The following is a 23,349-nucleotide window of genomic DNA, read 5'->3' as shown; positions in this document are numbered from 1 at the left end:
TCAACTCCAAGGTCCTGGAGTCGGATCAACATGCTGCCGACTTGTGGGAGAGCTAGAGTAAGTCTCCTTCTTCCTCTGCGGGGGCGCGCTGGTGCACCCGCGGGCTGTAGTCCCCGAGATTCGGACCGACTGCTCAGCAGTCGGGCCGGATCTTCCTGGCGACTTCATCTTTCTTTGCTGACTGTTGTCGTCTCTTTATTTTTCTCTTTTGGCAGAAGCCAATGTTGTTCTTCAACGGCAACTGGGCGAAGCCAACACCGCTCTTCGTGCCAAGGAGGTGGACTGCGTCAAGCTGGCCGAAGAGCGCGACCGCCTTGTCACGCAGCTAGCGGAACAGAAGGAGCTTCTCAAGAAGGCCCAGGAGGAGGCAGAGGCCGGGGAGACCATACTCCTCGCTGAGTTCGTGGTCGAGCGCTCAGCCTGGACTGACAAGGAAATGGAGCTGACTTCTGGCTTTCACGCGATTGAGGACATAGTCGACGGTGAGTTTCCCTTTCTTTTCTTCTTTGAACTACCGGCTTGTTGGTTGAGCCGGCTGCTTGTTTTTAACTTTGTCTTTCTGCTTTCTGTTTTGGTAGACATCTTCCCTGGCCACTCGGACGCTGCCGACCAGGCCATCGAAGCTGATCGCGAGGGATGGAGGGCGGACGGTGCGCAGATTGCTGCCAACGCCCCCGGACCCTTAACGAGCAGATCCTGAGCATCGAGGCCCGTCTTCGGCCGGCCCATCGGATGCTACGCTGGCTTCAGCGTGTCGGCGCCCAGGCGATCGCCGCCCTGTGGCCCGACATGCCGGCATCGCCCACCCCCAGTCGGACTGCCGACTGGCTGGAGGTGGCGGTCGGCCGTCTTGAGGCCTGGAAGGGATCCTCGGCCCGGGCTGGAGCGTGTCGGGCCTTGGAGTTTGTCAAGGCGTGGTATCCTGGGCTGAGTCTAGCCCAGCTAGCCACGTTCCGGCTGGAGGCTCAGGAGGAGTTGGCGGGCGTGGAAGATGAACTTGTCAAGCGCGCAGCATCGATTGCTGAGTACACCGACACCAGCACCTTCGTCCCGGAGCGGGTTGAGGACGGCACTAAGGCACCGCCGGAATGGTTCGGTCTGAACCCGAAAGACGGCGAAGACTCGGCGGAGGTGATCGACTCCAGCGGCGAGGAAGAGGGCGAGACGGAGGAGGAAGGCGAAGAAGAGGCGCCAGAGGTCGGAGCGGGCGGCCAGCCCCAGCCCGACCGCGCTTCGAGCAACAAGCCGCGCCCAACCGAGCCGGCTGTCGCCAGGGGCGACCAAGCGGAGACTGACTAGCCGACCGCTCCACCAACTGGCGCCACCGATTGCTCCACTCCACCAAACCCCTCTGCCACTTCCTAGGCCGCTAGTTTATCTTTGTTTCGCCTGTCTATTAGTCTTGATGAACTTGTTAATTTTGCACAATTCCACCCACGAGGTGTATCTTAAACTTGTGTTTTGAAGATTGTCCAAGGGCCTTTGTTATGTAAATATTATTCTGAGTTCTATCTTTTCTTGCTTGCTGCTCTTTGGCTTTTTCCTTTGTTGCCTTCCCGTGGTTGCCGTCTTGTCAGCCGAACAGCCGCTCTGCGGACTGTGGTTGAGTCAAGTACTTAGCTACTTCTGGGAAGGCAAGTACTTAGCCATTTTAGAACATTCTAGCAAGTTAAGTAGAAGTCGGCAGGCCGGCTGCTCAACAGTCGGTCATAGGAGGCGGGAAACCGGCTCGAACTATGAGTGTTCTTTGTGTCCTTAGTCATTTTTCATGTGGACACCCTTTCTGCCTTGCTCCTGCCCACCAGACAGTCGCTCTGCGAGCCATGGCTTCTGGCAGGAGGTGGCTTAAGTGCCAACACATTACTTGTCCGGCTGTAGGAAGCACTTCATAGTACAAGACGGCAAGTCCTCGGGCCGACTAGTCGGACCCGACGCCAGTCGGTATAAATAAAATGACATACTTATAGGCATAATTCTTATCATATAGATAAAAGAGGGAAGTCCCCGAGCTCTTTTCGGGGGACCCAGAGTGTTCGTGCTTTAATAAAAACGATAGTGTGGTACATACTGCATCAACTATAAAATCTTCGAAGGAGATTTGCATTCCATGGCCGCTCCGCCTCCTTGCCGGAGTTGTCCCGCTTGCGTGCTCGAGGATTTTGAGTGTCGATCAGGTAGTAGGAGTTATTGCCCAACACCTTGCTTGTCAGGACCCCGATTCCAAGTCACTCGATCTAGCTGGTAACACCTCATATCACTTTGCGGCCTCACGCACGGTATCCCACGGGTGTCGCCTTACCATGGCCCGGGACCGTTTGCGCCTTTTGGCTCACGTATATGATAGTGTCGCTAGCATCCATATGACAGAGAACCTGGGCCGACATGGCTAGTCGTGAACCCAAAGCGGCACAGACCTATGGAGACAGGCATACATGAATCACATCGAGCATGCCGGTCATCAGCGAGTGATTCCGGGCTGTAGCACTGGGCTAACAGGATTCCGGATATCACCGCGTGACATTTCCCCGAAGGGACAGACATAGGAACGAAGTGAACCACATGCCGGCCAGTCAAGTGTCCTGAACAGTAGTGCTGGGCTAGCAGGACTCCGGTGAACCGGGCTGTAGCGGACTACTATGGCTCGAGGAACACTAGACTACATTTCCCCATAAGAAAGGCTGCGAAGGATAAACAACTAGATTGTCAGATCCCACTCATACCAAGCATTTCAATCATACACACAATATGCCCGATATGAGTACATACAACATGGCATCACAACAAAACTCTACAACTCAAGTACTTTATTTAAAGGCTCCAGGGAGCCATACATAACATGTTCATACAGATAGGGGTCACATGACCCGACACTCAAGTCATACAATCATACAAGCACATGCAGAAGCAACTAGTCTGAGTACAGACTCTAGAAAGAAAGAAGGCTTCTCGAAGCCTGTCTATCTACATAGGGCCCTCCATGGCCAGGATCACCACCTGGGTGGCTAGTCACTCGTCGACGTCAAGGTCTACGTAGAACCCATTGGAGGGGGCGGTGTTGTCGTCTGAAAACAGTAATTAAGCAAACATGAGTACAAAGGTACTCAACAAGTCTTACATCAGAACCTAATATACATGCTCATTCTCAAGAAGGTGGTGGGGTTATTGCAGCAAGCCAGCTTTGACTCTTGGCTAAGCTATCCTACAGAACTTCACTAGTAAAATAGTTTTCGCACACGAGTCCACTACTCACCAACACAATACTCCACCAGGAATCCTCCCTCGTCATCCTACGAGGGGGCCATCCTCGGTACTCACACTTATCTTGAGTCTTTTAGTAGTATCCATTAACTTGTCTATGAACTGTATAGGCAACCAAGTAGTCCTTTACCGCAGACGCGGCTATTCGAATAGTTTTATACCCTGCAGGGGTGTACTTCTTCATACACGCTTTCACCACTTACCGCCGTTTACACGACATGTACTCGGCAACCTTCAAGCGGAAGCCCAGCAAGGGTGTCGGCCACGGCCTACCTAAACACTTAAGTCTCTAGTCCAGGTTTATTGCCTATCCAGGTACCATCCGCAGGGAGTCCGGCCGAGGTTTCCACATACGGCCCCGAACGATGTGAATAGGGTCCCGAGACGCCAAACGGGCGCCCGGCATACCCGGCCATGGTGTATCTACCGCAACATAGCCCACCCCTAGGGTCAGTGCTACGCACGGCCGCCAACACATAACCTACAAACACCAGAAACTATTTGCAACTCCTGGATAGAGTACTAGGGTGATTAAGAAGCCGAGAGGGTCAATTAAGGATCCCAATGCATGGTAGTAGCTGAATCTTAAATCACACATACAGATCTCAGTTCTTAGGGACGGCCTCAATGAAACAACCCACCATGTACTCCTACATGGCCTCTCATCGGGTAAATCCAGTAATTGAATTAATGCGTCAGCACTGCGTCACTGTGACGTCAGCGGGTCAAAGGCGCCAGCCCAGGTCAAACCTGACTGGTGGTCCCCTTTTGTCAGTCTCTCAGCTAACTAACAGAGTTGGTTAGTGTTTAGTTAGCACTAAACTGGGTTAGCTAGGCTCGGCCCACATGTCAGTGAGAGAGGGTTAGTTAACGACGTCATTAAGCTCTAACAGAGTGATTAGCTCTAATTTAAACTAATCTAAATAAGTTAGGAGCCGGCCCCACCTGTCAGTGTCTCAGGCGGAGTCAAACTAGGGTTAAACCCCTGGTCAGCGGGGCTAATCCCGCCGGCTTTGAGTCGCCGGCGAGGCCAAGACGGCGGAGGGCTTCGGGAATCGCCCGCAGGCGACCAAATCGACCGCTGTTTGGTCCTACGCGTAGCTGGGGCTCGCGCACATCTAGTGGGGCAAGTGGGAGGAGCTGGGGTGGAGCGAGCTCGCCGGAATCGAGCTCGTGGCGGCGGCCGGAGTTCGGACGGGGTTGGGTTCGACGCTACGATGCACGGGAGAAGGAGCTGGTGGTGGCTACGGGCTCCTGGTGCTGCGCTGAGCACAACGGTGAGCTTGGCTTCGAGCCACTGTGGCTCTAGCCACAACGGCACCATGGCCGGCGGCGGGGAGCTTTCGGGTGCAGTGGAAGTGGCGACTACAGAGGCCAAACGAGCACGGGAGCTAGGGGAAGAGGAAGAGGAGCTCACAGGGGGGTCGGAGAGGGGGTCAGCGAGCTCGGGGAGGTCCTAGCGGCGGCGAATCGACTGGAGACGGCTCGGGTGCCCGAGGTTGAAGACGAGGGAGAAGACGGCGTTCGGCGGCGTTTGGAGTCGCGTGGGTCAGCGGAGAGGTACAGGGCGACGAGGCGGAGCTATTGGGCTTGTCGGAGGGGCGAGGGGGTGGCTCTGGTGACGTCTACGGCGAACAGCGGCGAGGATCGCGCTCGGCCATCGCGAGAGAGGGTGAGGGAGACGAGGGGGAGAGTGAGGGAGGAAGAGAGGGGGACATGTGGGTCGGCGTGGCATCTCTGGACGTCTCCAGGGCGTCGGCAGAAGCAGGAGGTGGCCGGCGTGTGGCCGCGGGCGCCGGCCACGCGCTCCTCGTCCTTCTGGCGGGAGGAGGACGACAACTGGCAAGGCCAGTCGGCTGGGCCGAGCCAGGTGGGCTGGGCCAGCACAGGTAAGGCCCAGGTGGGCTTCCCTCTCTCTCCTTTTTTTTGATTTGTTTCTGTTTTCTATTTAACTGCAACCATTGGGCTTTATTAAAAATACTAAAACGTTTCCAAAAATCCTAAAAATAATTGTGGGCTCTGTTTAGAATATTTCCAACAGCAAACATTTATTTCCAGAATTATTTGAGCATTTAAATTATTTTATAGCATTTAAATGCCCAAATTCAAATACTTATGATTTAATTCAATGACCTTCTATTGACCTAGAAAATTGTGCACCAATTTTGCTAGAGGTTCTAACCCAAGACAAAGAGGGTGAACTTTTTAGAAGGGCATTTCAGGTTAATTGAAAATAATTTTAGTAAACCCTAGTTGTTTCTAGGGGGGTGTTGGGGGTTTCTGCCTTCCCCATTTCAAACTTAAAAGGAAATTAAACATGATGCACACTCTAATGCTTGAACTAGCTAGGGTGTGACAACTCACCCTCACTCAAAAGAATCTCGTCCCAAGATTTAGGATCCTCTGGGAAGAAGGTGGGGTACTCGAGTCAAAGACGATCCTCCCTTTCCCAAGTGGCTTCTTTCTCGGAATGGTGTGACCATTGAACCTTGAGAAACTTGATATTACGACGTTGAGTGGTACGCTCGGCTTGATCAAGGATACGAACGGGATATTCCTGATATGAGAGGTTATCTTGTAGATCACGCATTTCGTGGTCCACTCCACGGATAGGATCCGTGAAGCAACGCCTGAGTTGAGAAACGTGGAAGACATCGTGAACTCTGGATAGATGCAAAGGTAGTTCCAATTGGTAGGCAACTTCTCCTCGTTTGGCAAGAATTTGAAAGGGTCCAATGTAATGAGGAGCCAATTTGCCTTTGATACCGAAACGATGGGTTCCCTTTAACGGAGTAACCCGAAGGTAAGCCTTCTCATCAACTTCATAAGTCATAAGCTTATGTTTACGATCATATTGACTCTTTTGACGAGATTGGGCTGTTTTCAATTTCTCACGAATAACGCGAACCTGCTCTTCTGCTTCCTGAATCATATCCGGGCCAAAGAGTTGTCTTTCCCCAATTTCTGACCAGTTAAGAGGCGTTCGACATTTTCGTCCATAGAGAACTTCGAAAGGAGCCTTGCCTAAGTTAGCTTGATAACTATTGTTATAAGCAAACTCCGCGAATGGAAGGCATTTCTCCCAACTCATTCCGAACGAGATGACAGAAGCTCGGAGCATATCTTCCAAAATTTGATTTACTCGCTCTACTTGACCACTTGATTGAGGATGGAAGGCGGTACTAAAAGAGAGACGAGTTCCCATAGCATTTTGGAAACTTTCCCAAAATCGAGAGGTGAAGAGACTCCCACGATCTGAGTTAATTTCCAATGGAACACCATGAAGAGACACTATTCAGGAGATGTATAAATCGGCTAGCTGGCTAGCGGTGATACTCTCACGAACAGGTAGAAAGTGGGCTACTTTGGAAAGTCGGTCGATCACGACGAAGATGGCATTATTCCCTCTCTTGGTCCTGGGAAACCCAGTGATGAAATCCATACTGATTTTATCCCATTTCCACTCGGGAATAGCCAAAGGTTGAAGGGTGCCAGTAGGCCATTGATGCTCTGCTTTAACACGACGACAAATGTCGCAATTAGCAATGTATTGAGCGATTTCTCTCTTCATCCTAGTCCACCAAAACCTCTGGCGTAGGTCTTGATACATTTTTGTACTACCGGGATGAATGGTGAGAGGGGATTCATGAGCTTCCTTAAGGATCAACTGGCGTAGATGTTGTTTCTTGGGAACCACCAAACGGTTCTCGAAGAAGACAGCACCCCGCTTATCCATGGAAAAACATTTAGCAACTCCGCTAGCAATGTTTTCCTTAATTCGGGATATGCCCTTATCATACCACTGGGCGGTTATGATTTGATCCATAAGGTTAGGTTTCTCTACCAGGGTGGATAGAAAACCTCGAGGAACAATGTGAAGATTAAGCTTACGAAATTCCTCGTGGAGAAGTGGTTGACTTTGTTGTAACATCAGGTTGTTACAATAGGATTTATGACTTAGTGCATCAGCCATGACATTGGCTTTGCCCGGGGTGTAAGTTATTCCTAAGTCGTAATCCGAGATCAACTCGACCCAACATCTTTGCCTGAGATTCAAATCTGGTTGGGTGAAGATATATTTCAAACTTTGGTGATTGGTGAAGATCTCACAACGATTACCGAGAAGGTAATGTCGCCAAGTTTTAAGTGCATGGACTACAGCTGCAAGCTCTAGATCATGTGTGGGATAATTTTCCTCATGTGGGTGTAATTGCCGTGAAGCATAGGCAATTACCGGACGATCTTGCATGAGTATGCAACCTTGTCCTTGTCGCGAGGCGTCGCAATAGATAATAAAGCCCTTGGAGAAATCTGGTGGTACCACTACGGGAGCAGATGTCAGGCATCTTTTCAGTTCCTGAAAACTGAACTCGCACTGTAGAGTCCACTCGAACTTTTTATCTTTCTTGAGGAGTTCAGTTAGAGGTTTAGCAACCTTGGAGAAATTCTCAACGAAGTGGCGGCAATAGCTCGCTAAGCCAAGGAAACTCCGAACTTGCTTGACCGTCTCAGGTGGAGTCCAATCAAGGACGGCTTGAACTCGCTCAGGATTGACAGCAATACCCTTACCAGAGATTACACGGCCTAGATAGGTCACTTCTGGCAACCAAAATTCACACTTTGAGAATTTGGCATAAAGGCGATGCTCTCGAAGTTTCATCAATACCAGCCTTAGATGTTCGGCATGTTCCTCTTCATTCTTGGAGTAGATGAGTATGTCATCGAGGTATACTATGACAAATTTGTCCAAATACTCCATGAAAACCGAGTTCATTAACCGGGAGAAGGTGGCTGGGGCATTGGTTAAACCGAAAGACATAACGGTGTACTCGTATTGGCCATATCGAGTAACAAAGGCCGTTTTGGGAATGTCCCCGCTTCTGATTTTGATTTGATGGTAGCCCAACCTCAAATCCATCTTGGAAAAGACTGAGGATCCAGCGAGCTGATCATACAGATCGTTGATCCTGGGAAGCGGATATTTGTTCTTGATGGTGATCAAATTGACAGGTCGGTAATCCACAACCATTCAATCCGTTCCATCCTTCTTCTTGACGAAGAGGACGGGGCAAGCCCTAGGAGAGAAACTAGGATGGATGAAACCCTTTTTCAAGGACTCATCGAGTTGGTTCTTAAGCTCGGCTATTTCTAAGGGTGCCATCTTGTAGGGTCTTCTAGAAATTGGAACGGTTCCTGGAACAAGGTCTATCACAAACTCGACATCCCTGTCAGGTGGAACACCTGGCAGTTCTTCTGGAAAGACATCCGGAAAGTCTCGGACTATCGGAACATCCTCAAGGTCTGGAAGGGGGTTGGCATTTAAGGAGTAAAGCTGGCGCTTGGCCACTCGAGTTAAGACATTGACTGTCTTGCCCGATGGGTGAGTAAGTTGAACGGTTCTAGTGGCACAATCAATCTTAGCATAATGAGCTGACATCCAGTCCATACCCAAGATGATGTTTATGTCCGAGGACTTGAGAGCTATTAAGGATGCAAGGAAGACAAGTCTATCGACAAGAATTTCGTTCCCATGGCTTACTCTAGAAGTTTGCCATCTAGAGCCAGGAGTTTGAATTTCCATGGTAGAGGGCATGTCACAGAATGTCGTGTTGTGCAATCGAGCATAGTTCTCAGATATATGAATGAATGAGATGCTCCAGTATCGAAAAGAACAGATGCCGGATGGCAGTTAACAAGGAGCGTACCAAGGACGGCGTTGGGATCCTCATGAGCCTCCTCGGCTGAAACATAGCTGACATGGCCACAGGCAGTGGTGACCGGCTTGGCGTAGAATGTATTTCCCGCGGGCTTACCACGGCCAACGGACTTTCCAGTTTGAGTGGGGTTGTTGTTCTGGGGACACTCTCGACTATAGTGACCCGGCTCTCCACACTTAAAGCATGTCACCACATTGGGGCGTGGAGCAACATTAGCAGCGGGGCCACCATAGGGCTTGGGCGGTGCAAATTGCCGGTTGGGACGAGGCGCCTCAAAGGATGGCCTCGGGATGAACCTGGGTGGCAGTGCCGTGCTCGGAATCCACACCCGGCGCTTCTGAGCTCCAGAGCCGGATGAAGAGCCAAAATCACGGGAGTGCTTGCGTGAAGCGTCATAATCAGTCTGGCATGTCTCAGCACTGATGGCTTTATTGACCAACTTCTGAAAGGAGGTGCACTCGTGCAGATGAAGATCGCGGCGAAGCTCAGGGCTAAGTCCCTTGCGGAACCATGCCTGCTTCTTAGCGTCAGTAGATACCTCTTTAGGGGCATAGCGTGCCAGATTCCCAAATTCACGACTATATGCATCCACAGTCAGTCTTCCTTGGGTGAAATTGCAGAACTCCTCCCTCTTGCGATCCATGAGACCTTCCGGGATGTGATGCTCACGGAAAGCCTCACTGAATTTAGCCCAAGTAGTAATTTGGCCGACCGGGCGCATAGCTTCAAAATTCTCCCACCAGTGGCTAGCAGGGCCTTTGAGGTGGTAGGCAGCGTAAGTAACCTTGTCGGCTTCGACTGCGTTGGCAGAACATAGCTTGTGGGTAATGCTGCGAAGCCAGTCATCCGCGTCGAGGGGTTCGACAGAATGGTTAAACTTTGGTGGGTACAGTTTGATAAAGTCATTGATTGACACCAAGTCATTTCGCGGGTGGAGTGCAGTGTTCTGCTCAATTTGCTCTAGCAGGAAGTTAGTCTCACGCTTGTTTCTTTCCGCCTCCAGCATCACTTCGGCCAGAGAAGGTGGGTGAGGCAGATTTTCACCCCTAGCTGCACTGCTTCCCCCTGCTCCGAGGCAGCAGGGTTGCTGCGGGTGTTGACCATCCTAGGAGAAAACAAAACAACGGTTTAGACAATGATGGCTCAAACTTAGCAAGGAAGTGCAGAATTTAATGGATAACACGGATTGCAGAGATGTTCATCCGTATGTCATGGTAATATAAAACTGCCGTATATATACCAACGGTCATACACATCATACATAGTTTAGTACAAGCCCAGGCTACAGTACAACTATGATGAAGGACGTTACATCTCATCGGAGGCATTCCAAGCTCCTATACATTATTTGTCTACACCTCCGGAATTGATTCCACACAAAGTCATATTCCACAAGTCACGCAGGACAGGGGAGATACAACTACTACAATACTAGTGGTACTACTACTAACTCAGACAGCTCCGTAGTAGTCCTCATAGAAGTCACCTCCATAGCCTGGAAGTTCAACGTGACCATCCGGGAACAGACGGTCCTGAGGAGCTTGTGGACCAAAGGGACTAGGATGAGGTCTTGGACCAACAAACGGTGGCCTGCGGGGACCACGGGGTGGGGTGATGCCTCCCACATCACGCCAATCCACCATGTCTGGCAGAGCAGATCTCACAGGATACAGATCCCTTGTATCCATACATCCAGCTTGCACCGCTGGTGCAAACCGAGTCGATGTGGCCCAATGATCAGCACGGGTATTGAAAAGCTCCAGCCTCAAGGCCCGATTCTCTCGGTCCATATCTTCGAGCATCTCGGCAGTGGTACGAGTTAATGAGTCCTCCTGAGTGGAGTCAGCATAGATAGCCTGAAGATACCCTTGCGCCCCCGGAAGTGAAGCTGGCATGTAACGGAAGTCGGTGTTCTGAAGCAGGCCAGTCCGGACTCGCATCATGGTCATCATGGAATAGGCAGCATCCTGCACAGCCATCTCAACAGTAACCCCGAGTCCATAGGAATAGTGAAGGGGCTCGGTAGATCTAGGATAAGAAGGAAATATCCTGACGGTGCAGAAATATTGGCTTTGATTAAAGTCTCGGAATTGCTCTTCGATGGTGTATTCGGGATACCAACGGTAACCCGTCTCGATCATTACCTGGACTAACATAGCAGTATGACCGGGCACGTCGAGGCACCGGGTCAGGCGAACCACTTGGTTTTGAACACGGTTGGCCATCTGAAAGCACAACCACAATGCAAGGACATCAGAATTTCTAGGGAAAATTGGACAACATAACAGCTGTAAATGCTCAGAAAAAGATTTGAGACATCCACAACAGTTTGCAATACCACTCAACAACATCATATCAAGGTTCTGATCCAATTAGCAACATACTAAAAGTAGTAGAAACTGTACTGAGGCTTGTAATAACAATCCTATAAGCTACTACAGATTAGTAACACGTGAACCTGATAGAAGAAGAGAGCCTAGTCCTTAACCCACGTTTAATGAGAAGAGAATGACTCAGATCAGAGGGCATAGGGTAAAGGAGTAAAAGAGCCGTACGTTACCTCCCACAATCAATTCCCCTACATATAACTAAAGCATTTCTAGACTCGACATCGACCAGTTTGGCTCAACGAACCTACAGGCAGTCCGGCTCTGATACCAACGCTGTCAGGACCCCGATTCCAAGTCACATCGATCTAGCCGGTAACACCTCATATCACTTTGCGGCCTCACGCACGGTATCCCATGGGTGTCGCCTTACCATGTCCCGGGACCGTTTGCGCCTTTTGGCTCACGTATATGATAGTGTCGGTAGCATCCATATGACAGAGAACCCGGGCCGACATGGCTAGTCGTGAACCCAAAGCGGCACAGACCTATGGAGACAGGCATACATGAATCACATCGAGCATGTCGGTCATCAGCGAGTGATTCCGGGTTGTAGCACTGGGCTAACAGGACTCCAGATATCACCGCGTGACATTTCCCTGAAGGGACAGACATAGGAACGAAGTGAACCACATGCCGGCCAGTCAAGTGTCCTGAACAGTAGTGTTGGGCTAGCAGGACTCCGGTGAACCGGGCTGTAGCGGACTACTATGGCTCGAGGAATACTAGACTACATTTCCCCACAAGAAAGGCTGCCAAGGATAAACAACTAGATTGTCAAATCCCACTCATACCAAGCATTTCAATCATACACACAATATGCCCGATATGAGTACATACAACATGGCATCACAACAAAACTCTACAACTCAAGTACTTTATTTAAAGGCTCCAGGGAGCCATACATAACATGTTCATACATATAGGGGTCACATGACCCGACACTCAAGTCATACAATCATACAAGCACATGCGGAAGCAACTAGTCTGAGTACAGACTCTAGAAAGAAAGAAGGCTTCTCGAAGCCTGTCTATCTACATAGGGCCCTCCATGGCCAGGATCACCACCTGGGTGGCTAGTCACTCATCGACGTCAAGGTCTACGTAGAACCCATCGGAGGGGGCGGTGTTGTCGTCTGAAAACAGTAATTAAGCAAACATGAGTACAAAGGTACTCAGCAAGTCTTACATTAGAACCTAATATATATGCTCATTCTCAAGAAGGTGGTGGGGTTATTGCAGCAAGCCAGCTTTGAATCTTGGCTAAGCTATCCTACAGAACTTCACTAGTAAAATAGTTTTCTCACACGAGTCCACTACTCACCAACACAATACTCCACCGGGAATCCTCCCTCGTCATCCTACGAGGGGGCCATCCTCGGTACTCACACTTATCTTGACTCTTGGCTAAGCTATTCTACGGAACTTCACTAGTAAAATAGTTTTCGCACACGAGTCCACTACTCACCAACACAATACTCCACCGGGAATCCTCCCTCGTCATCCTACGAGGGGTCCATCCTCGGTACTCACACTTATCTTGAGTCTTTTAGTAGTATCCATTAACTTGTCTATGAACTGTATAGGCAACCAAGTAGTCCTTTACCGCGGACGCGGCTATTCGAATAGTTTTATACCCTGCAGGGGTGTACTTCTTCATACACGCTTTCACCACTTACCGCCGTTTACACGACATGTACTCGGCAACCTTCAAGCGGAAGCCCAGTGAGGGTGTCGGCCATGGCCTACCTAAACACTTAAGTCTCTAGTCCAGGTTTATCGCCTATCCAGGTTCCATCCGCAGGGAGTCCGACCAAGGTTTCCACATACGGCCCCGAACGATGTGAACAGGGTCCCGAGACGCCAAACGGGCGCCCGGCATACCCGGCCACGGTGTATCTACCGCAACATAGCCCACCCCTAGGGTCAGCGCTACGGACGACCGCCAACACATAACCTACAAACACCAGAAACTATTTGCAATTCCTGGACAGAGTACTAGGGTGATTAAGAAGCCGAGAGGGTCAATTAAGGATCCCAATGCATGGTAGTAGCTGAATCTTAAATCACACATACAGACCTCAGTTCTTAGGGACGGCCTTAATGAAACAACCCACCATGTACTCCTACATGGCCTCTCATCGATACCTTTACCAAAACATGTTCAACACATCCCTCATATTACCGACATAAGCATTTCACTCTAGCCCATCACCCAGATGAACCAGACCTGACACAACTCTAAGCATAGCAGGCATAGCAAGGTAGGAATCACACACATGGCTCAATCAACTCCTACACATGCTAGTGGGTTTCATCTAGTTACTATGGCAATGACAGGTCATGCAGAGGATAAGGGTTCAACTACCGTAGCACACAGCAGTTTGAATCGCGTTGTCTTAATGCAGTAAACAAGAGCCGAAGCGAGAACATGGGTTTGTATCGGAATGATCAATGGGTTGCTTGCCTGTTGTAGAGGTAGTAGGGTACTGCCCTTCAGACAGATACTCGGGGTTATCCTTGGAGGCAGAACCTACCACGAAAGACACACCGAACATAATCAACTCATGGCAATATGCAACAATATGATGCATGCTATGACATGGCAAGATGAAAGTGTCTTGGCCTAATGCAAGCTAAAACAGAAGGGAATGAACAGATTTGAATCAAAGATTCAAATATTAGCTCATTAAACATGGCCTTATTAGTGCATTTCCTTATTCTGCTTAAACAGCAAGGTAAACTTGTTTTGTCATGCATGAAACCATTACAGATGGATAGATTGAATTTTTCTGATCATTTTTATATATAAATCTTTGCATTTGGAGCTATGGTTGATTTTCTATGATTTTTAGAAGTTTTGATTATTTTCTGGAATTTTCTATTAAAGAATAAATCCAGTAATTGAATTAATGCGTCAGCACTGCGTCACTGTGACGTCAGCGGGTCAAAGGCACCAGCCCAGGTCAAACCTGACTGGTGGGCCCCTTTTGTCAGTCTCTCAGCAACTAACAGAGTTGGTTAGTGTTTAGTTAGCACTAAACTGGGTTAGTTAGGCTCTGGGCCCACATGTCAGTGAGAGAGGGTTAGTTAACGACGTCATTAAGCTCTAACAGAGTGATTAGCTCTAATTTAAACTAATCTAAATTAGTTAGGAGCCGGCCCCACCTGTCAGTGTCTTAGGCGGAGTCAAACTGGGGTCAAACCCCTGGTCAGCGGGGCTAATCCTGCCGGCGTTGAGTCGCCGGCGAGGCCGAGACGGCGGAGGGCTTCGGGAATCGCCCACAGGCAACCAAATCGACCGCGGTTTGGTCCTACGTGTAGCTGGGGCTCGTGCGCATCTAGTGGGGCAAGTGGGAGGAGCTGGGGTGGAGCGAGCTCGCCGGAATCGAGCTCGTGGCGGCGGCCGGAGTTCGGACGGGGTTGGGTTTGACGCTACGATGCACGAGAGAAGGAGCTGGTGGTGGCTACGGGCTCCTGGTGTTGCGCTGAGCACAACGGTGAGCTTGGCTTCTAGCCACTTTGGCTCTAGCCACGACGGTGCCATGGCCGGCGGCGGGGAGCTTTTGGGTGCGGTGGAAGTGGCGACTACAGAGGCCAAACGAGCACGGGAGCTAGGGGAAGAGGAAGAGGAGCTCACAGCGGGGTCGGAGAAGGGGTCAGCGAGCTCGGGGAGGTCCTGGCGGCGGCGAATCGACCGGAGATGGCTCGGGTGGCCGAGGTTGAAGACGAGGGTGAAGACGGTGTTCGGCGGTGTTTGGAGTCGCGTGGGTCAGCGGAGAGGTCCAGGGCGACGAGGTGGAGCTATTGGGCTTGTCGGAGGGGCGAGGGGGTGGCTCTAGTGACGTCTACGGCGAACGGCAGTGAGGAGCACGCTCGGCCATCGCGGGAGAGGGTGAGGGAGACGAGGGGGAGAGTGAGGGAGGATGAGAGGGGGACGTGGGTGTCGGCGTGGCATCCCTGGACGTCTCCAGGGCATCGGCAGAAGCAGGAGGTGGCCGGCGTGTGGCCGCGGGCGCCGGCCACGCGCTCCTTGTCCTTCTGGCGGGAGGAGGACGACGACTGGCAAGGCCAGTCGGCTGGGCCGAGCCAGGTGGGCTGGGCCAGCACAGGTAAGGCCCAGGTGGGCTTCCCTCTCTCTCCTTTTTTGATTTGTTTCTGTTTTCTATTTAACTGCAACTGTTGGGCTTTATTAAAAATACTAAAACGTTTCCAAAAATCCTGAAAATAATTTTGGGCTCTGTTTAGAATATTTCCAACAGCAAACATTTATTTCCAGAATTATTTGAGCATTTAAATCATTTTATAGCATTTAAATGCCCAAAATCAAATACTTATGATTTAATTCAATGACCTTCTATTGACCTAGAAAATTGTGCACCAATTTTGCCAGAGGTTCTAACCCAAGACAAAGAGGGTGAACTTTTTAGAAGGGCATTTCAGGTTCACTGAAAATAATTTTAGTAAACCGTAGTTGTTTCCAGGGGGGTGTTGGGGGTTTCTGCCTTCCCCATTTCAAACTTAAAAGGAAATTAAACATGATGCACACTCTAATGCTTGAACTAGCTAGGGTGTGACATTGCTGATGATGAAGGGGCCTTCCCAAAGGCGCCGAGAGCTTGTGCTGGCCGGCTGTTCACTGGATTAGCCGGAGCACAAGGTCTCCTTCTTGGAAAGATCTCGGCTTGACCTTCCGGTTGTAGTATCGGTGTAGGCTCTGCTGGTAGATGCTGGACCGGCTGAGTGCCAGCAGCCGGCCCTCTTCCAGCAGATCGACGATGTCTCGACGTGCTTCTTCTGCCTCCTCTTCGGTGTACATGGTGACTCAAGGGGAGTCGAATTCTATGTCCGTTGGGATGACGGCCTCGACACTATAGACGAGGAAGAAAGGCGTGAAGCCAGTTGAGTTGTTCGGGGTTGTGCGCAGACTCCAGAGGACGGCCGGCAGCTCGTCGAGCCAGCCGCCGGCCGACCGCTCCAAAGGCTCCACCAGTCGGGGCTTGATGCCGGACAAAATAAGGCCGTTTGCTCGCTCCACCTGGCCCTTTGACCGCGGATGAGCGACGGACGCTAGGTCCAGTCGGATGCCCCGCGTCACGCAGAAACGGGCCAAGGCACCCTTGGTGAAATTCGTGCCATTGTCGGTGATGATGCTGTGTGGTATGCCGTACCGGACGGTGATGTCGGTGATGAAAGTCAGAGTAGTCGGACCATTCAACTTCTTGATTGGTTTTGCTTCTATCCACTTGGTGAACTTGTCCACCGCGACAAGCAGATGAGTCAAGCCACCCCTTGCCATCTTGAATGGTCCCACCATATCCAGGCCCCAGATGGCAAAGGGCCGGGCTATGGGAATAGTCTTGAGCGCAGAAGCCGGCTGATGAGGCTTTGAATGAAACTTCTGGCACCCTTTGCATTTCTGGACCAAACTCTTGGCGTCTTCTAGGGCAGTTGGCCAGAAAAAACCATGGCGGAAAGCCTTGGCGACAAGCGCTCTTGAAGTCGCATGGTGGCCACATTCACCTTGATGGATGTCTCTGAGGATTGCTTGGCCTTGCTCCGGCTCGACGCAACGCTGGTAGACACCAGTGACACTACGCCTCACAAGCTCTCTGTTGACTATGGTGTACGCTGCCGCCCGTTGTTGCATTTGCCTGGCCGAGATCTCATCAGTCGGCAACTCCTTGTTTACCAGAAAGTTGAGGATGGGCTGGGCCCATGAAGGTGCTGTGATTTCTTCAACTGTTAGGACTGCAACTGGGATGAGGGTGGTTGGGCCGGGAGGCGGCAGGTTGGAGTCGGCCGGCGCCGCCGCTTGCTGGGTCGATGAAGTCTTCGGGCCGACTGCTGCAGTCCCGGGGCCGGGCTCTAAAGTCCCCGGGCCGTGTGCGACTGTCGTAGTCCCCGAGCTGCCTGCCAGCATTCCCGTGCCGACTGCTGGAGCTCTTGAGCCGGATCCGACTGCTTCGGGAGGAGCCGGCACGAAGATGGAATCCGACTCTGGTGATGGCTTGACAGACGGCTTGAGGAGGCATTATAGGGCGACGCCGGTTGGTATTGCTTGACGGGTAGAGCCGATTCGTGCCAAGGCGTCTGCTTGCTCATTGCCATTTCTTGGCACATGGAGGAACTCGCACCCATCAAAATATCCACTGAGTTGTTGTACGAGGAAACGATAGCTCGCCATGTTTGCATCCTTGGTGTCCCAGTCGCCCGACGACTGTTGGACCACCAGTCAGAGTCACCATAGCACAGGATCCGGCGAATGCCGAGTTCTTTGGCAAGACGGAGCCTGTGAATGAGTGCCTCATATTCAGCAACGTTGTTGGAGGCGGCAAAATGGACTTGTAGCACGTATCTGAGCTTGTCGCCCTCGGGAGAGGTGAGGACGATGCCGGCTCCCAAACCGGTACGCATCTTGGAACCATCAAAGTGCATCCGCCAATGAGTGGAGTCCGGTGCCGGCGGCATGTACTGGGTCTCGGCCTAGTCAATGAGGAAGTCGGCCAATGCTTGTGATTTGATGGCGGTGCGATGCTGGTAGTAGATAGTGTAGGGGGCCAACTCTATGGCCCATTTGGCCACTCGGCCGGAGGCATCTCGGCTTCCAATGATCTCGGGGAGCGGAGCAGTGCAGATGACAGTGATTGGGTGCTCTTGAAAGTACGGCTTCAATTTTTTGGCGGCAAAGTGCACACCGTAGCACATCTTCTGATAGTGGGGGTAGTTTTGCTTGGAGGTGGACAGCACTTCACTCAAGTAGTACACCGGTCTCTGGACTGGTAGTGCCTTGCCTTCCTCCTTGCGTTCTACCACTATGACTATGCTGACCACCCGGCTGGTGGCGGCGATGTAGAGGAGCATGGGATCCTTGTTGGAAATATGCCCTAGAGGCAATAATAAAAGTATTATTATATTTCATTGTTCATGATAATTGTCTTTCATTCATGCTATAACTGTATTATCCGGAAATCGTAATACACGTGTGAATACTTAGACCACAATATGTCCCTGGTAAGCCTCTAGTTGACCAGCTCGTTGTGATCAACAGATAGTCATGGTTTCCTGACTATGGACATTGGATGTCGTTGATAACGGGATCACATCATTAGGAGAATGATGTGATGGACAAGACCCAATCCTAAGCATAGCATAAAAGATCGTGTAGTTCGTTTTGCTAGAGCTTTGCCAATGTCGAATATCTCTTCCTTAGACCATGAGATCGTGTAACTCCCGGATACCGTAGGAGTGCCTTGGGTGTATCAAACGTCACAACGTAACTGGGTGACTATAAAGGTACATTACAGGTATCTCCGAAAGTAGCTGTTGGGTTGACACGGATCGAGACTGGGATTTGTCACTCCGTATGACGGAGAGGTATCTCTGGGCCCACTCGGTAATGCATCATCATATTGAGCTCAATGTGACCAAGGTGTTGGACATGGGATCATGCATTACGGTACCAGTAAAGTGACTTGCCAGTAACGAGACTGAACAAGGTATTGGGATACTGACGATCGAGTCTCGGGCAAGTAACGTACCGATTGACAAAGGGAATTGCATATAGGGTTTGATCGAATCCTCGACATCGTGGTTCATCCGATGACAACATCGAGGAGCATGTGGGAGCCATCATGGGTAGCCAGATCCCGCTGATGGTTATTGACTGAGATCGTCTCGGTCATGTCTGCATGTCTCCCGAACCCGTAGGGTCTACACACTTAAGGTTCGGTGACGCTAGGGTTATGAAGATATGTATATGCAGAAACCCGAATGTTGTTCGGAGTCCTGGATGAGATCCCGGACGTCACAAGGAGTTCCGGAATGGTCCGGAGGAAAATAATTATATATAGGAAGTGCTATTTCGGGCATCGGGACAAGTTTCGGGGTTATCGGTATTGTACCGGGACCACCGGAAGGGTCCCGGGGGTCCACCGGGTGGGGCCACCTGTCCCGGGGGGCCACATGGGCTGTAGGGGGTGCGCCTTGGCCTTCATGGGCCAAGGGCACCAGCCCCTATAGGCCCATGCGCCTAGGGTTTCCCCCTAGGAGGAGTCCTAGTGGTGGAAGGCACCCCTAGGTGCCTTGGGGGGGAGGGAAACCTCCCCTAGGCCGCCGCCCCCCTAGTAGATCTCATCTACTAGGGCCGGCGCCCCCCCTGGCACCCCTATATATAGTGGGGGAGAGGAGGGACTTCATACACCAGCCCCTGGCGCCTCCATCTCCCCCCGTTACGTCTCTCCCTCGTAGTCTCGGCGAAGCCCTGCTGCTGTGACGCCCTGCATCCACCACCACGCCGTCGTGCTGCTGGATCTTCATCAACCTCTCCTTCCCCCTTGCTGGATCAAGAAGGAGGAGACGTCTCCCGTCCCGTATGTGTGTTGAACGCGGAGGTGCTGTCCGTTCAGCACTTGGTCATCGGTGATTCGAATCACGTCGAGTACGACTACATCATCACCTTGCAAGCTTCCGCACGCGATCTACAAGTGGTATGTAGATGCAAACTCTCTCCCTTGACTCGTTGCTTAGATGAACTCATAGATGGATCTTGGTGAAACCGTAGGAAAAATTTTAATTTTCTGCAACGTTCCCCAACAGTGGCATCATGAGCTAGGTCTATGCGTAGTTCTCTTTGCACGAGTAGAACACAATTTTGTTGTGGGCGTGGATTTTGTCATCTTACTTGCCTCTACTAGTCTTTTCTTGCTCAACGGTATTGTGGGATGAAGCGGCCCGGACCAACCTTACACGTACGCTTACGTGAGACCGGTTCCACCGACTGACATGCACTAGTTGCATAAGGTGGCTGGCGGGTGTCTGTCTCTCCCACCTTAGTTGGAGCGGAATCGATGAACAGGGCCCTTATGAAGGGTAAATAGAAGTTGACAAAATCACGTTGTGGTGATTCGTAGGTAAGAAAACGTTCTTGCTAGAACCCAATTGCAACCACGTAAAAGATGCAACAACAATTAGAGGACGTCTAACTTGTTATTGCAGCGATTGATCATGTGATGTGATATGGCCAGAAGTTGTGATGAATGATGAATTGTGATGTATGAGATCCTGTTCTTTGTAATAGGATTCACGACTTGCATGTCGATGAGTATGACAACCGGCAGGAGCCATAGGAGTTGTCTTTATTTTTTGTATGACCTGCGTGTCATTGAATAACGCCATGTAAACTACTTTACTTTATTGCTAAACGTTAGTCATAGAAGTAGAAGTAGTCGTTGGCGTGACAACTTCATGAAGACACGATGATGGAGATCATGATGATGGAGATCATGGTGTCAAGCCGGTGACAAGATGATCATGGAGCCCCGAAGATGAAGATCAATGGAGCTATATGATATTGGCCATATCATGTCACAACTATATAATTGCATGTGATGTTTATTATGTATTATGCATCTTGTTTACTTAGGACGACGGTAGTAAATAAGATGATCCCTTATAAAATTTCAAGAAGTGTTCCCCCCTAACTGTGCACCGTTGCTACAGTTCGTCGCTTCTAAGCACCACGTGATGATCGGGTGTGATGGATTCTTACGTTCACATACAACGGGTGTAAGATAGTTTTACACAGCGAAAACACTTAGGGTTAACTTGACGAGCCTAGCATGTGCAGACATGGCGTCGGAACACGGAGACCGAAAGGTCGAACACGAGTCGTATGGAAGATACGATCAACATGAGAATGTTCACCGACGATGACTAGTCCGTCTCACGTGATGATCGGACACGGCCTAGTCGACTCGGATCGTGTAACACTTAGATGACTAGAGGGATGTCTAATCTAAGTGGGAGTTCATAATTTGATTAGAACTTGATTATCATGAACTTAGTCTAAAACCTTTGCAAATATGTCTTGTAGATCAATGGCCAACGCTAATGTCAACATGAACTTCAACGCGTTCCTAGAGAAAACCAAGCTGAAAGATGATGGCAGCAACTATACGGACTGGGTCCGGAACCTGAGGATCATCCTCATAGCTGCCAGGAAACAATATGTCCTAGAAGGACCGCTAGGTGACGCTCCCGTCCCAGAGAACCAAGACATTATGAATGCTTGGCAAACTCGCGCTGATGATTACTCCCTCGTTCAGTGTGGCATGCTTTACAGCTTAGAACCGGGGCTCCAAAAGCGTTTTGAGCACCACGGAGCATATGAGATGTTCGAAGAGCTGAAACTAGTTTTTCAAGCTCATGCCCGGGTCGAGAGATATGATGTCTCCGACAAGTTCTACAGTTGTAAGATGGAGGAAAACAGTTCTGTCAGTGAGCACATCCTGAAGATGTCTGGGTTGCACAACCGTATGACCCAACTGAACATTAACCTCCCAGATGAGGCGGTCATTGACAGAATCCTCCAGTCGCTCCCACCAAGCTACAAGAGCTTTGTGATGAACTACAACATGCAGGGGATGGAAAAGACCATTCCTGAAGTGTTCTCGATGCTGAAGTCAGCAGAGGCTGAAATCAAGAAAGAACATCAAGTGTTGATGGTCAATAAGACCACTAAGTTCAAGAAGGGCAAGGGTAAGAAGAACTTCAAGAAGGACGGCAAAGATGTTGCCGCGCCTGGTAAGCCAGTTACCGGGAAGAAGTCAAAGAATGGACCCAAGCCTGAGACTGAGTGCTTTTATTGCAAGGGGAAGGGTCACTGGAAGCGGAACTGCCCCAAATACTTAGCGGATAAGAAGGCCGGCAACACCAAAGCAGGAGCTGCGGAATAAACGGAGACTGGCAAAGGACGAGGTGACGATGCGCGTCGGGAATGGTTCCAGAGTCGATGTGATCGCCGTCGGCACGCTGCCTCTACATTTACCTACGGGATTAGTTTTGAACCTTAATAATTGTTATTTAGTGCCAAGTTTGAGCATGAACATTGTATCAGGATCTCGTTTAATACGAGATGGCTACTCATTTAAGTCTGAGAATAATGGTTGTTCGATTTATATGAGAGATATGTTTTATGGTCATGCTCCGATGGTCAATGGTTTATTCTTAATGAATCTCGAGCGTAATATTACACATGTTCATAGTGTAGATGCCAAAAGATTTAAAGTTGATAACGATAGTCCCACATACTTGTGGCACTGCCGCCTTGGTCACATTGGTGTCAAGCGCATGAAGAAGCTCCATGCCGATGGACTTTTAGAGTCTCTTGATTATGAATCGTTTGACACGTGCGAACCATGCCTTTTGGGCAAAATGACCAAGACTCCGTTCTCCGGAACAATGGAGCGAGCAACCAACTTGTTGGAAATCATACATACCGATGCGTGCGGTCCAATGAGCGTTGAGGCTCGCGGAGGATATCGTTATGTTCTCACTCTCACAGATGACTTGAGTAGATATGGGTATGTCTACTTAATGAAACACAAGTCTGAGACCTTTGAAAAGTTCAAGGAATTTCAGAATGAGGTAGAGAATCAACGTGACCGAAAGATAAAATTCTTACGATCAGATCATGGAGGAGAATACTTAAGTCATGAATTTGGTACACACTTAAGGAAATGTGGAATCGTTTCACAGCTCACGCCGCCTGGAACACCTCAGCGAAACGGTGTGTCCGAACGTCGTAATCGCACCCTATTGGATATGGTGCGGTCTATGATGTCCCTTACCGATTTACCGCTATCATTTTGGGGATACGCTCTAGAGACAGCTACATTCACTTTAAATAGGGCACCGTCTAAATCCGTTGAGACGACACCGTATGAATTATGGTTTGGAAAGAAACCTAAGCTGTCGTTTCTAAAAGTTTGGGGATGCGATGCTTATGTCAAGAAACTTCAACCTGAAAAGCTCGAACCCAAGTCGGAAAAATGCGTATTCATAGGATACCCTAAGGAAACTGTAGGGTATACCTTCTACTTAAGATCCGAAGGCAAGATCTTTGTTGCCAAGAACGGATGCTTTCTGGAAAAAGAGTTTCTCTCGAAAGAAGTAAGTGGGAGGAAAGTAGAACTCGATGAAGTACT

This window comes from Triticum aestivum, chromosome 4A, assembly GCF_018294505.1.
Source record: "Triticum aestivum cultivar Chinese Spring chromosome 4A, IWGSC CS RefSeq v2.1, whole genome shotgun sequence".
NCBI lineage: Eukaryota > Viridiplantae > Streptophyta > Magnoliopsida > Poales > Poaceae > Triticum > Triticum aestivum.
The sequence above is the reverse complement of the archived record's forward strand: the minus strand, read 5'-3'. Positions refer to the sequence as shown.